The following is a 14,467-nucleotide window of genomic DNA, read 5'->3' on the forward strand; positions in this document are numbered from 1 at the left end:
TTAGCTTTTCAAATCCAGTGTTCTGGATCAGTTAGTCACTGGACTTACAATATTAATTCTGTTTTTCTCTCTGCATAAGTACAGTCTGTTCAGGAATTCTACACAACACACAATGCCCACCCCAAGCCCCACCATGGAAAGCTAGCACTCCTTATAACTGCCCTCTGCCCCCTTTCATCAGGCTAATTATTTTTATGCTCATGGTTCATCTTTGACAAACTCCATTGAATTTGTTTCAAAAGAATCTTGGGAGCATCAACACTTGAACAATACAAAATATGAAATAGAGTCTGAGGAGGGAAGGGAGCAGAATGCAAAGGAACGAAAGATATTGAATTGTATCTTAGCTTTTGTTTGTGACAGGCAGCAAATCAAGGTAACAAATAAAAGTTTTCTGAAGAAGGGTCTAGGCCCAAAACGTCAGCCTTCCTGCTTCTCTGATGCTGCTTGGCCTGCTGTGTTCATCCAGCTCTATACCGTGTTATCTCAGATTCTCCAGCATCTGCAGTTCCTACTATCTCTGAAACAAATAAAAGTTGTGTCCTTTTCAGGTTTCTACTTCTGGTTAGTCTTAGGTAATTTTTGGCATTATGGATTCAATGTGTGCTTATAAACAAGAAAGTTTCTTTCAACACAACTCCCTAATTTCAAAAACTACTCTTCGGCTTATATTGAATGGCATCCTTGTTTTGATAAAGGGAATTGTAGAAATTGCTGTCAAGGACATCAGTTATCACCCATCCCGAATTGCCCCTGGACTGAAGGACTCACAAGATCCATTTCAGATTGCTATGGATCTGGGGTTTCATGGAGGCTAGACCAGGAAAGGACAACAGATAGGTTAGCTTTCAATTCCAGATTTTATTAATGGAATTTAAATTTCACCACCTGCCATGCAGGAACTCACCACCATTTGGTCTCGGCCTCTGGATTACAAGTTGACTATGTAACACCCAACCCCTAAACTTTAAAATACACTTCATTCAGAGTTATGTGATTTATTGGAGAATGATTAAGACATTAATCATACTTCTGACAATTGCTAACATGAATGTGCTCTGCGGCTTGCTGACTCAGTTCAGACTTCAAAACTTTTAATGGTTTCATCCTTAAAAAATTCTTCTTCGGTCCTTACTGTTTATTTCTTCCCCATTCTCTCACCCAGTCAAGACAGTTTGATTTTTGCCGTCTGGGTACTTCACCCAGCAAATCTTTATTTCAGCTCATCAATATTGCTTGTCTGTTTTGTTTCTCTGCTACCATCTGAGCTAGGAATCTCTGTTCATCGAATCAGTTTCCACATGTGTCAAACATCTGGTTATTCCAAAATGAATGAACATTAGGCTCAAAATTCAATGTTACCAGGAATAAAGTAAGGCAGAGCCTTTCACCATCACAATGCAGCAACTCTTTCCTGCTTGTAAACTGCAAGGTTAGTAATCTAAACAATGAATCAAATTAAATCAAACAATTTAAACAAATGATTCAATGTGTGCACATTCAGTTTTGAATGCCTCAGTAATGAAAGATAACTGAAAAACTATTTGAGAAGCAAAAATACTGACCGGTAGAGATGGAAAATTAATGTGGCAGAGGTAGTATGCAACAGCAGTATATGAAATCTGTTACAGGAGGTGTGATAAAGAGTCACCAGACTCAAAATGTAAACGCTGCTTTCTCCCAACAGATGCTGCCAGACCTGACTTCCACCAGCAATTTTTCTTTTTCTTTCAGATCTCCAGTTCTTTGAGGTGCATGAAGATCTGGTGTAGCTTCCCTTGAACATTGGAGGAATACATCCAGGACATGACTTCTGTCATTGAGCTATTGTCTGCACATGTGTCCTTCTCCATGAAGTGAATGGCGCCCCCTAGACAGTCAAATCCAGCAGGCAAGTCAGCCAGCGTTAGAGACGCACACAGGCCTGCCTCACCCAGGATTTTGATGGAGTGATTTATTTTTACATTCGTGGGAGGAGGGTATGGCTGGTTCAACAAGCATCTATCCCCTTGCCCAAAGGGAGGTTAAGAATCAACCACATCGTTCTGAATCTGGATTGCATGCAGGCCAGACCAACTAAGAATGGCAGATTTCTTTCCTTAAAAGACATTTGTGAACCAGATGGGTTTTGTTTTTGACAATCAGTAAAGGATTCATGGCCATTATTAGACTCTTGATTCTAGATTTTATTGAATTCAAATTCCAAAATCTGCCATGACAGGATTTGAAACTGGGTCCCCTGAACATTATCTGAGTTTTTGGATTAATAGTTCATTAAGAACTTGGCAGCATGGTGCCTCAGTGGTTAGCACTGCTGCTTCATAGCACCAGGAACCCAGGTTCAATTCCACCCTTGGGCGACTGTCTGTGTGGAATTTGCACATTCTCCCTGGGTTTACATGGGTTCCCTTCAGGTGCTCTGGCTTCCTTCCACAGTCCAATAATTTGCAGGCTAGGTGGATTGGTCATGCTAACTTGTCCATAGTGTTGAGGTTTGAGTAGATTAGGTGGGTTATAGGAGAATGGGTCTGGGTGGGATGTGCTGAGTGTTGGTGTGGATTTGTTGGGCCGAAGTGCCTGTTTCCACACTGTAGGGATTCTATGATTCCATGAAGAATACCATTAAGCCATTGCCTCCCTTATAATGGCAAGGCAAGAGAAAGATTAGGCATTTGAAATCTACATTATGATCCTGTCCTTCTCAGGTCCGCAGGGAGGTACAGGTTTGGATTGCATGGGAGGAAGAGCAGCTGTTTTCTACATCTGGTATGCCACCAAAGGCATTCTGAATATGGGCAACTGTGTCCCCTTGCCAGTGACAAAATTGCCTCCAGTATTAGTGACCTTGCACATGGTCGGGACTTGGGGAGCCAAAGAACAGTGACCATTGTTGCCCCAGGAGCAGCAAGGTTAGCAGCCTGTTTCCATTTTAGCTGACGATGAAGGGGAAGTATCCTGTAGGAGCACTCATAAAACAATGAAGTAAACAGAAGCAGCAGGTGACAGTGGGCAAATGGTGTAGAAATAGAACCGTTAATAGTGCTATTAATGAAGGATGAATATGGATTTTTATTTGCCTGGTTAGCTGGAATGGGAAGTGCCAGCTGAAACAGATTCCCATGATGTCCATCCTCCATGGTGCTGTCATGTAGATCAAAATGCTTTGGCTGTCATTAGCATCCTCATCTTCTTCTCCATCTAACAGAAAATATTTACAATGATGTTGCTAGAAGTGGAGGGTTTGAGTTTCGGGAGAGGCTGAATAGGCTTGAGCTTTTTTCCCCTGACATGTTGAAGGCTGAGGGGTGACCTTATAGATGTTTATAAATCATAAGGGGCGTGGAAGAGGTGAATAGCAAAGATCTTTTCCTGAGGGTGGGGGAGTCCAAACTGAGAGGGCATAGGTTTAAGGTAAGAGGGAAAAGATTTAAAAAGGATCTGAGGGGTAAGCTGTTTACACAGAAGGTGGTGCGTGCATGGAATGAGCTGCCAGAGGAAATAGTGGAGGCCTATACAATTACAACATTTAAAAGGTATCTGAATGGGCACATGAATAGGAAGGGTTTAGAAGGACATGTGCCAAATGAGGGCAGTTGGAAATAGGTCAGATTAGGATGTCTGATTGGCATAGATAAGTTGGGCTAAAAGATCTGTTTCTGCACTGTATGACTTTATGACTTGAAAACTCTATGTCTCATGCTCTACTAGTCCTTTAGTGGCCAAGTTCTTACACTTCTTCAGTGCCAGGCTGTGTAAAGTGGCACTCAGTTTGGATTTTAAACATGGATGAAGCAGCTTAACTGCAGAGGTGAGGGGAGAGAAATTTCCTTTGGTATCAAGGCTGCATTCGACTGAGTGTAAAATCAAAGATCCCTAGCAAAACTGGATTTAGGGGGGGAAATCTCTACTAGTTGGGATCATACCTGGCACATAGTAAAATGGTAGTGGTTGTTGGACGTCAGCCAACTCAACTCCAGGACGTTTCTGCAAGAGTTCCTCATGAGGGTGTACGACGTCCAACCATTTGACTTGTTTCATCAATGACCTTCCCTCCATCATAAAGTGAGAAGTTGACAGTTTCATTGACAATTGCGCAATGCTCAATACCATTCACAACTCCTCAAATTCTAAACCAGTCCATACTTGAAAAGACTAAACATAATATCCAGGCTTGCGCCAACACATGGCAAGAAACATTCACACTTCATAGGTGCCAGGGAACAATCATTCCCAACAAGAGGGAGCCCCAACATCACCCATCGGGATTCAATGGGATTACCAATGTTGAACCCCAACTATCAATATCCACATCAACAACCATTGACCAAAACCTGAACTGGACTAGCCACTTAAATACAGTGATGACAAGACGAGACCAGAGGCTAGAAGTGTCATAATGAGTCATTCACCTCTTGATTGCACAAAGCAGATCCACTATCTATGAGGTACGAATCAGGAATGTGGTGAAGTACTCACCTCCAAACCGATTCATTGTAGCTCTAATAACACTGAAGAAATTTAATACGAAATAAGACAAAACTGCCTGCTTGATTGGCACCACATTGATATCACAGTCCAAGCAACACAATTCAGGCCAGCTGCATGGCCACAGCGGGACCCTAACATCTCCAATTCCAACACTGACCACTGACGCTGTGTCCCCCGTTGACATCACTGTGGTACACATCCTGCCATCGATTCACCACTGCCAGGACCAGATCCAACCAATGTAGAAGTTCAATGATTTTAGGACCTAAACTCTCCCATGTCGCAGCCCGCTACCCCATACACCAGGCCTTTTTGCCATTACACACTACAGGCTTTTAGTCACTAACAGTCCCCATTAACAACTATTCCTCCTCCCAGCCTGATCATTATCAACTCTTTGTCTGTCCAACTGCTCTTCTTTCTCTTTGGGCTCTATTTATCGTTTACTCCCTACTCCAGACCCCACTCTTATTTCTGCATATTAACTGATGTTTTCCCAGCCACCATCAGTTCTGAGGTAGGGTCACCGGACGCGAAATGATAACTCTGTTTTTTTCCTTCACGTATGCTGCCAGACCTGCTGAGTTTTTCCAGCAACCTCAGGTTTTGTCCCTGATTTACAGCATCTGCAGTTCTGTTGGTTTTTCAATGTCGAAGTCGCCATTCCTCAGGCGCTATCTTTTGCTGCCGGGCCTACATTGTTGACAGCGCTTCCACCAATGTAGCAGCCACCAATCCCGATACTGGGTCCTGTTTTCGCCCCTCCGCCAAATCTTATGCTGCCATCTTACCGGAATCTTCCACCACAGGTTCGCACTAGGCACACTCACATCCTTGCTGGGATTTGTCATTGCCATCGATATTGCCTGTGCAACCAAACTCCCTCACAGGAGGTAAGTACAAAAACAAAGAAAAAAAATGAGAATAGAGAGAAAAAAAAGAAACATAAAGAAAAGCAGACACTGCAAATGTGCCCTGGGCTCAGGAACCCTAGTCTGCTGCCATCTTACTGGAATTGCCTTGCCAAGGCTGTTAGTGACAGGCAATACACACTAATTTTGCCAGTGAAGCTCCCATGGAAGAAGAAAAGAAAAAAAAACACTTTTGGTTTGCCTTGGTGACTGAATTATAGGCAGCAGGGTGGACTGCTGTACAATGAATGGATTATAACTGCTGCCAGAATGTTAGCCAATGACTTGCATAACTTGTTGCCTCCTTTCACTCTCAGATGGTGTATCGACAGAACATAATCCCTTTCAGTTCTAGCACAGGGCAGAATTGCAGAGGCATATGCAGAGCTGTATGCATGCAAGGTAAGCATGAGCCCTGGGCAACTTGCAATCTTTCCAAACTCTCACTCTGCCTACTTCTCATTAGCACGAGGGATTTAAATTAAGATGTCTCTCTGAATAGAAAACATTAGTGGCAGGGAATGCAAACAGGGAGATATTGTTAATATTGTTAGCATACACCTGGAAGGAGCCATGTTCAAAAAAATTGTCTACCACCTTCACTGTCACTTCAAATTTATTCCCTGCCATGTGTTTAGGTTAGAGCTGTGATTGAAACAGTTAGCTCCAGTCAGTTTTGCTTCCAGGTTGAAGGCCTATCAGTTCACCCAGCTCTGAGCAACAGAGGCCTTTAAGTCAGCAAGATGCATTTCAGCATCTGCCACACCATTTCCTGCGGATGTTTGAAGTTTGAATGAGAAAGAACCTGAAACGTGTTGAATAGCAATAGTCAAAAGAGCCAAACCGGCAAATGGCTTGTAAGTAGCTACCAATTTCTTTAAATAACACTGTTGCTGTGTCCTTCCTGCTGTTTAACATGTCCTCATCAGCAGACATTAAACAATGATGCTAACCCACTTAATGATTTGTGAACCACCACACTACACAAAGTGAAGAGGTACACATGCCACACATACTATTATGGAGCGCTAAGAGGACTCAGAACTGTCAAAATAAAACAGGTATCACTGAATTCATTTTCACTGTTGTTATTTTTACTCACTAGTACCTGTTTTATTTTGACAGTTCTGAGTCCACTTAGATAACCATGTGTGGCATGCGTTCCCCTTTCCTTTATGTAGTGTGGGGGCTGACAACTAATGTAAGACTCTCAACTGAAAGTTGGCATAATTTGAAAACATGAGTGAGCTGCCCAATGTTTAGAAGCATAAAGTTCTAGACTCACATCTAGAAATAGACCAAAAGTAATAATTGCACATAAATTCTAAATGGATACATTCATAGCAGTGGAAATTCCCATCTTTCCTCTTTTGTCGCACTCAATCTAAACTATTATCAATTTTTGGTTTTTAAGCAGTTTTTAAACACATTTTTCTAACACCTGGCAATCTCTCAATAGTTTCTGAATCAAAGCAATTCAGAGTTATGCTGTTTTTATTGTGCTGTTGATTTTAAATAAATATAACCTTATTTCAAATACCCTCATTTTAGGATAATATTAAGAATGAGTATTGCTCTGGTATTGTAATTTGCAAGATCATTTGTCACATTCATAAACAATGGCAGTGAGCTGCAATCACATATAACATCACACAAGATAAATTCCTAAACTTTCAGTTGATTTAAATAAAAATTAAATGTGTTTGTGTAACTGCGCATATTGAAACTGTATTGCCAACTTTGTACTAGATATTTGAATCATTCCAGCTTTACTCTGGATCTTCCAAACATAAGTCATCTTTTAATATACATAATGCCATGCAGAAAAATGCAAAGAATATTTGATTACTAGAATGAAAGAGATTCTTGACCTATTTTCAAAAACTCTTCACCCTCCTAGATTCACAGTCACTAACAGGTCACCTGTGTTGTCAAGTCTAAACAGTCAGTCAGACTGTTTGCAAAAAAATCCCCACATAATCACACGCAAATGTAATCTTTCTCAATCTATGCACAAAAACAAAGTTGCTGGAAAAGCTCAGCAGGTCTGGCAGCATCTGTGGAGGTGAAAACAGAGTTAACGTTTCAGGTCGGGTGACCCTTCCTCAGAACTGATGGTGGCTGGGAAAACGTCAGTTTATATGCAGAAAATAGGGAGGTGGGTGGGGTAGGGAGTAAATGATAGGATAGAGCCCAAAGAGAGAGAGAAAGACAGTTGCACAGACAAAGGAGTTGATAACAATCAGGCTGGGAGGGTGAGAAGTTGTTAATGGGGACTATTAATGACTAACAACAGGGGGTGTGTAGCGGCAGGCTATGTGGTAACAAGGCCTGGTGTGATGGGTGGGGGGGCTGGGACATGGAGATTTTAAGCCCTAAAATTATTGAACTCAATGTTGAGTCTGGAGGGCTTTCTCAATCTATGTTTTACATGTCATACTAAATTAATAGTTATCACTTTTTAAATGTATGGAACTTAATATCTATTATTTCAGTATTCTACAGTTCATGAAGTGCAACTCAGACGCATGTAGCACTTTTTATCGAAAACAGGCCATTCAATCCAACAAGTTCACATTGATTCTCTGAACAGCATCCCAACCAGACTCACCCCCCCAACCCTATCCCATCCCTGTATCGTTGCATTTCCCATGCTAATCCACCTAACCTGCACATCTTTAGACTGTGAGAGGAAACTGGAGCATGCAGAGGAAACCCACACAGACACAGGGAGAATGTGCAAACTCCACACAAACTTCATCCAAGAGTGGAATCAAATCTGAGTCTCTGGTTCTTTGAGACAGTAATGCTAATACATGGAGCCGCGGTGCCACCCTGTTCAACAGGAAGAATGACGAGGACATGTTGTTTGGAAGGTATAAGTCTTAGGTGGGGTTGAGAAACAAAAGGATCTTAGGAGTAAAAACACTACAAGTTGAAACAAACATTAGCAAGACTAAAGCACAGGGCTTTATTTCCAGAGGACAGAATTGAAAAATTGGGAAAATACACTAAACCTGCATTGTGGTTTGGCTAGTCCAGGTTGCAAATCTGATTGCCATATAGTAATAAGGCACTGGTGAGGTACGTAGAAAATTTACGAACATTATATGTGGCATCTGTGGGTGAATATTCCAGGAAGGGATCAACCAGCTGCATCTCTTTTCTTTTGAAAAAAGACTAATGGATAACTTAATAGAGTTATTTTAAATTATAAACACTTTTGATGAAATGGATACAGAGACAGAATGTTTCATTGTGCAGGAAAGACCATAATTAAGGGCTACCAATATTAGGTAGCTGATAAAAAAATTTCAATAAGGAATTCAGAAGACATCTATTTAGCTAAAGAGTGGTAAGAATGTAGAACTTAGATTAATAGAATCCCGCATCATAGACACGGACCTTTTCATCCATGCCAACCAAGTTTCCCAAACTAAATTTAGACCCACTTTCCTGCATTTGGCCCATATTACTCCAAACCTTTCTTATTCATCTACCTGTCCAAATGTATTTTAAATGGTGTAACTGACCTGAATTGACCACTTCCTCTGGCAGTTTATTCCGCATATGAACCACACTCTGTGTGAAAAATTGCTCCTCATGTCCTTTATAATCTTTCTCCTCTCACCTTAAAGATATGCCCGCTAGTTTTGAAGTCCCCCACCCTAAAGAAAAGACCTTTGCTATTCAGCTTATCTACGCCCCTCATGATTTTAATTACCTCTATAAAATAAGCCCTCAGTGCCCTATATGTTCCAATGAAAACTGTCCCAGTCTATCCAGCCTCTCCTTGTAACTCAAACCCTCTAGCCCTGGGAACATCCTAGTAAATCCTTTCTAAAACCTCTCCAATTTAATAATATCCTTCCTATAACAGGGCAAATAGAACTGTATATAGTACTCCAAAAGTGGCCGCATCAACGTCCTGTACAACCTCAACATGATGTCCCAACTCCTATACTGAAGAAGGGTCTAGGCTCAAAACGTCAGCCTTCCTGCTCCTCTGATGCTGCTTGGCCTGCTGTGTTTATCCAGCTCCACATCTTGTTATCTCCTATACTTAATAGTCTAAGCAATGAAGACAAGTGTGCCAAATGCCTTCTTCATCACCCTGTCTACCTGTGGTGCTACTTTGAACAACTATGTACTTGAACCCCTAGATTCCTCTGTTTGACAACACCATCCAGGGCCCGACCACTAAATGTATAAGTCCTACTCTTGTGATCAGAGATAATGGGAACAGCAGATGCTGGAGAATCCAAGATAACGAAGCGTAAAGCTGAATGAACACAGCAGGCCAAGCAGCATCTCAGGAGCACAAAAGCTGCTGTTTCGGGTCTAGACCCTTCATCAGAGAGTGGCCTAGGCCCGAAACTTCAGCTTTTGTGCTCCTGAGATGCTGCTTGGCCTGCTGTGTTCATCCAGCTTCACACTTTGTTATCTAAGTCCTACTCTTGTTTGCTTCACAGAGTGAGTAGTGTAGATGCATTTAAGTGGAAGATGAACAAGCACATGAGGGAGAATGAGAGGAGGCTTGACTTCATAAATATCAGCTTAGACTGCTTGCCCCAAATAGAGTCTTTCTATGCCTTTGTTACTTGACTACTTAAAAACTCAGAAGCCTGGCTTGTAATTCTCCAGGCAAGGGTGTGTTGAGGAACTTGATTGGATAGGAGGCAAAAAAGAAACAGTTTCCCAATGGTGAACTAAAATTTTGGCATCAAGTTCTCAAAACCTTTTGGATAATTTAGCATTCTTCATGATCATTAGCATGCCATGGGAAGGCGATGGCGGAGTGGTAATGCCACCACACTAATAATCCACACCTCCAGGCTAACGTTCTGTGGAACATGAGTTCAAATCCCACCATTGCAAGTGGTGAAATTGAATTTAATAGAGTCTGGAAATAATAAAGCTAACCTAATGGTGACCATGTAATGACTGGTGTTAAAACCTATCCGGTCCACTAGGCCCCCTCAGGAAAACAATTCTGTTGTCTTTACCTGGTCTGGTCTACATGTGACTTAAGACCCACAGCAATGGGATTGACTCTTAACTACCTCTCAAAATGGCCTAGCAAAACATCTAATTTGTGTCAAACAGATACAAAGTCAAATAAGAAGAGTGTACTAGTTAAATGGATAGAGAACTGGCTGGGCAATAGGAGACAGAGAGTTGTAGTGGAAGGGAGTTTCTCAAAATGGAGAACAGTGACCAGTGGCGTTCCAAAGGGATCCGTGTTGGGACCACTGTTGTTTGTGATATACATAAATGATCTGGAGGTAAGTATAGATGGTCTGATTAGCAAGTTTGCAGATGACCATAAGATTAGTGGAGTAGCGGATAGGGAAGGGGACTGTCAGAGAATGAAGCAGAATATAGATAGATTGGAGAGTTGGGCAGAGAAATGGCAGATAGAGTTCAATCCAGGAAAATGCAAGGCGATGCATTTTGGAAGATCCAAAACAAGAGCGAACTATGTGGTAAATGGAAAAGCCCTGGGGAAAATTGATGCATAGAGAGATCTGGGTGTTCAGGTCCATTGTATACTGAAGGTGGCAACGCAGGTCAATAGGGTGGTCAAGAAGGCATACGGCATGCTTTCATTCATTGGACGGGATATTAAGTACAGGAGTTGGCAGGTCATGTTACAGTTGTATAGAACTTTGGTTCAACCACATTTGGAATACCGCGTACAGTTCTGGTTGCCACATTACCAAAAGGATGTGGATTCTTCGGAGATGGTGCAAAGGAGGTTCACCAGGATGTTGCCTGGTATGGAGGCTGCTAGCTATGAAGAGAGGTTGAGTACATTAGGGTTATTTACATTAGAAAGATAGAGGTTGAGGGGGGACCTGATTGAGGTCTACAAAATCACAAGGGGTATAGACAGGGTGGATAGCAAGAAGCTTTTTCCCAGAGTTGGGAACGCAACTACTAGGGTTCACGATTTCAAGGTGATAGGAGCAAAGTTTAAGGGAGATATGTATGGAAAGTTCTTTATGCAGAGGGTGGTGGGTGCCTGGGATGTGTTGCCAAAGGAGGTGGTGAAGGCGGGCAAGTTATCATCATTTATGATGTATCTAGGCAGAATGGGCAGGGAGCAGAGGGATACAGATCCATGGAAAATAGTTGACAGGTTCAGACAGAGGATCTGATTGGCGCAGGAGTGGAGGGCCGAAAGGCCTGTTCCTGTGCTGTAATTTTCTTTGGTCTTTGTTCAAAGAAATGAAACTCAACAGATCACATGCTATAGGACTAGGTGAATATAGCCCTGACACCACTACAAACTTCTCCTTATCAAGCTTATGTAAAAAGCGGGACAGCTACCTTATAGACTAGTCAAATAATAGTCAGAGAGAGTAATACTCACAGAATCATATTTACAAACAATGTGCCTGACACCATTATCACTCTTTCCTGCGTTTGTCCTCTCCAACCCGGATCGATCTACTTGAGGTGGCAACACGGTAGCGTATACTCAAGAAGGAATTTTCAACAAGGAATTCAGACTCTGTGATACCTCATGGCAACAGGACAAACACGGGTAAAGAAATCATGTCCTGATTACCACCTACCACTTCCTGTTTGCTGATTAACTGATGCCCTTCAATGTTGAATACACTTGGTGGAAGCACTGAAAAAGTGCTGAGAATGTAGAGGACCTCAATGTCCATCACCAAGAATGGTTTAGTAGCACTATTCCTGACAGAATAGGCAAAGGCTGAAATGGCATAGCTGCTAGAACACAGTTTGTGGCAGGTGATGAAGGAGCGAACAAGAGAGAAAGATCTGCATGGCTGCATATTCACCAATCTATCTGTTGTAGATGGTTTCATCATGACAGTATCAGTATGAATGATAGTCATTGTAGAGGTGAAATGTCATATGTACATTAAGAATAACCCCCATTGTATTGCACAGCTCAACTAACACACTACTTTGTAACTCAACAAAGGCATCCAAGAGGGTACTGTAGGCCACAAGCAGCAGCCACATTGCATTTAATCAGGATTTATAATCTCTTAGTGTGGAATATTCCAACTCTTCTAATGCCATCGAGCTGGACATCAACCTGCTAGGGCTACTTGATGCCAAACAGCAGAAGCTGCATGCAAAAAGCTAATTGATCTTACAGCCAATGAATTGCATCTAATTAAGCATTCTGCCACATTCAGCCATGAATGGGGGTGGACAATTAAACAACTAACAGGATGTAGTGGTTCCACAAATGTCCCTATCATCAACAATGGGACAGCCCAGCACACCTGAACCAGAAGTGCCAAGAGGATGATCCATTTTGTCCTCCCCCAGCGATCCCAGCATCACAGATGCCAGTTCTTAGCCCTTTTTAACCACTCCACATAATATCAAGAAATGGTTGGAGGCACTGGATACTACAAAGGCTATGGGCTTTGACAACTTTTGGGCAATAGTACCAAAGACTTATGCTCCAGAAATAGATTAGATTAGATTAGATTCCCTACAGTATGGAAACAGGCCCTTCAGCCCAACAAATCCACACCGCCCCTGGAAGAATCCCACTCAGACCCATCCCCCTATAACCCACTCACCCCTGAACACTATGGGCAATTTAACATTCAGAATTTACCAATCCATCCAGCCTGCACATCTTTGGACTGTGGGAGGAAACCAGAGCACCCGGAGGAAACCCAAGCAGACACGGGGAGAATGTGGAAACTCCACACAGACAGTCGCCCGAGGCTGGAATTGAACCCGGGTCCCTGGCGCTGTGAGGCTGCAGTGCTAACCATTGACCCACCGTGCCGCCCTGACCAGACATCTACCCGACAACATGAAAAATTGACAGGCACATTCTCCACGTAAAATATAGGCCAAAACCAAACAGGCCAACTACTGAAACAAAAATAGAAATTGCTGGAGAAACTGAACGGGTCTGGTAGCATCTGTGGCATTTCTCGAGCAATTTCTATTTTTTTTTCAGCTATCCAGCATCCAAACTTCATTGTTTTTATTGCTGACCAATTATTGCCCGATGAGTCTACCTTTGGTTAGCAATAATGTGAAGGCAGAGGTCTTCTACAACACTATTAGAGACACTTGCAAAGGGATAATCTGGGTTCAACTATCTTCAACTGTTTTATCATGGCCCATCCCTCTTCATACAATCAGGAATGTTGCCTAAATGATTTCAAATATCCAGCACCTTTTGTGACTCCTCAGAAATTGAGGCAATTTCTGGATAACATCCTAGGATTGGGCTGATAAGTCATAGGTAAAATACACACCTGCTACACAAGTGCCAGTCAGTGACCATCTTCAACAAGCGAGAACCTAACCATGGTTTCTTGATGTTCATTGGCATTACCATCATTGAATCCCTCCTTATTAAAACCCTGGGATTACCATTGACCAGAAACTGAATTGGACCAATCATATAAATAGTGTTGCTAGAAGACAGCATAGTGGCTCAGTGGTGAGCACTTCTGCCTCACAATGCCAGGTACCTGGATTCAATTCCACCCTTGGGTAACTGTCTATGTGGAGTTTACATGTTCTTCCCATGTTTGTGTGGTTTTCTGCTTAGGTGCATTAAGCTGTGCTAAATTACCCATAGTGCCCAGGGATGCGTATTGTAGGTGTGTTAGCCATGGGAAATGCCAGGTTACAGGGGTAGGGTAGGGTAGGGGGATGTTTGTGTGGGGTACACTTTGGATGGCCAAGGTGGACTCACTGGAACAAATAGCCTATTTCCATATTTGTAGGGATTCTAAGAACAGATTAGAGCTTGGAACTTTGTAACAAATAACTCACTTCCTGTCTCCCCAGTACTTGTCCAGCAACTCCACAACACAAGTTAAGAGTATGTATAAAAATGATCCTGGCTTCCGTCTGGAAGGATAAGGGCTGCATCAGTATGGGAACCCACACATTGGCTTCAAGTTCCCCTTCAAGGCACACACTATGTAAATTTCAAACAATACCAACATTCTCTCATTGGGTAGAAATCTTGAAAGTCACTTCCTAACAACAGAATCGATCTCCCTATACTCAAAGAATGCAGTAGATCAAGAACACAACTC

The sequence above is a fragment of the Stegostoma tigrinum genome, chromosome 2 (assembly GCF_030684315.1).
Source record: "Stegostoma tigrinum isolate sSteTig4 chromosome 2, sSteTig4.hap1, whole genome shotgun sequence".
NCBI lineage: Eukaryota > Metazoa > Chordata > Chondrichthyes > Orectolobiformes > Stegostomatidae > Stegostoma > Stegostoma tigrinum.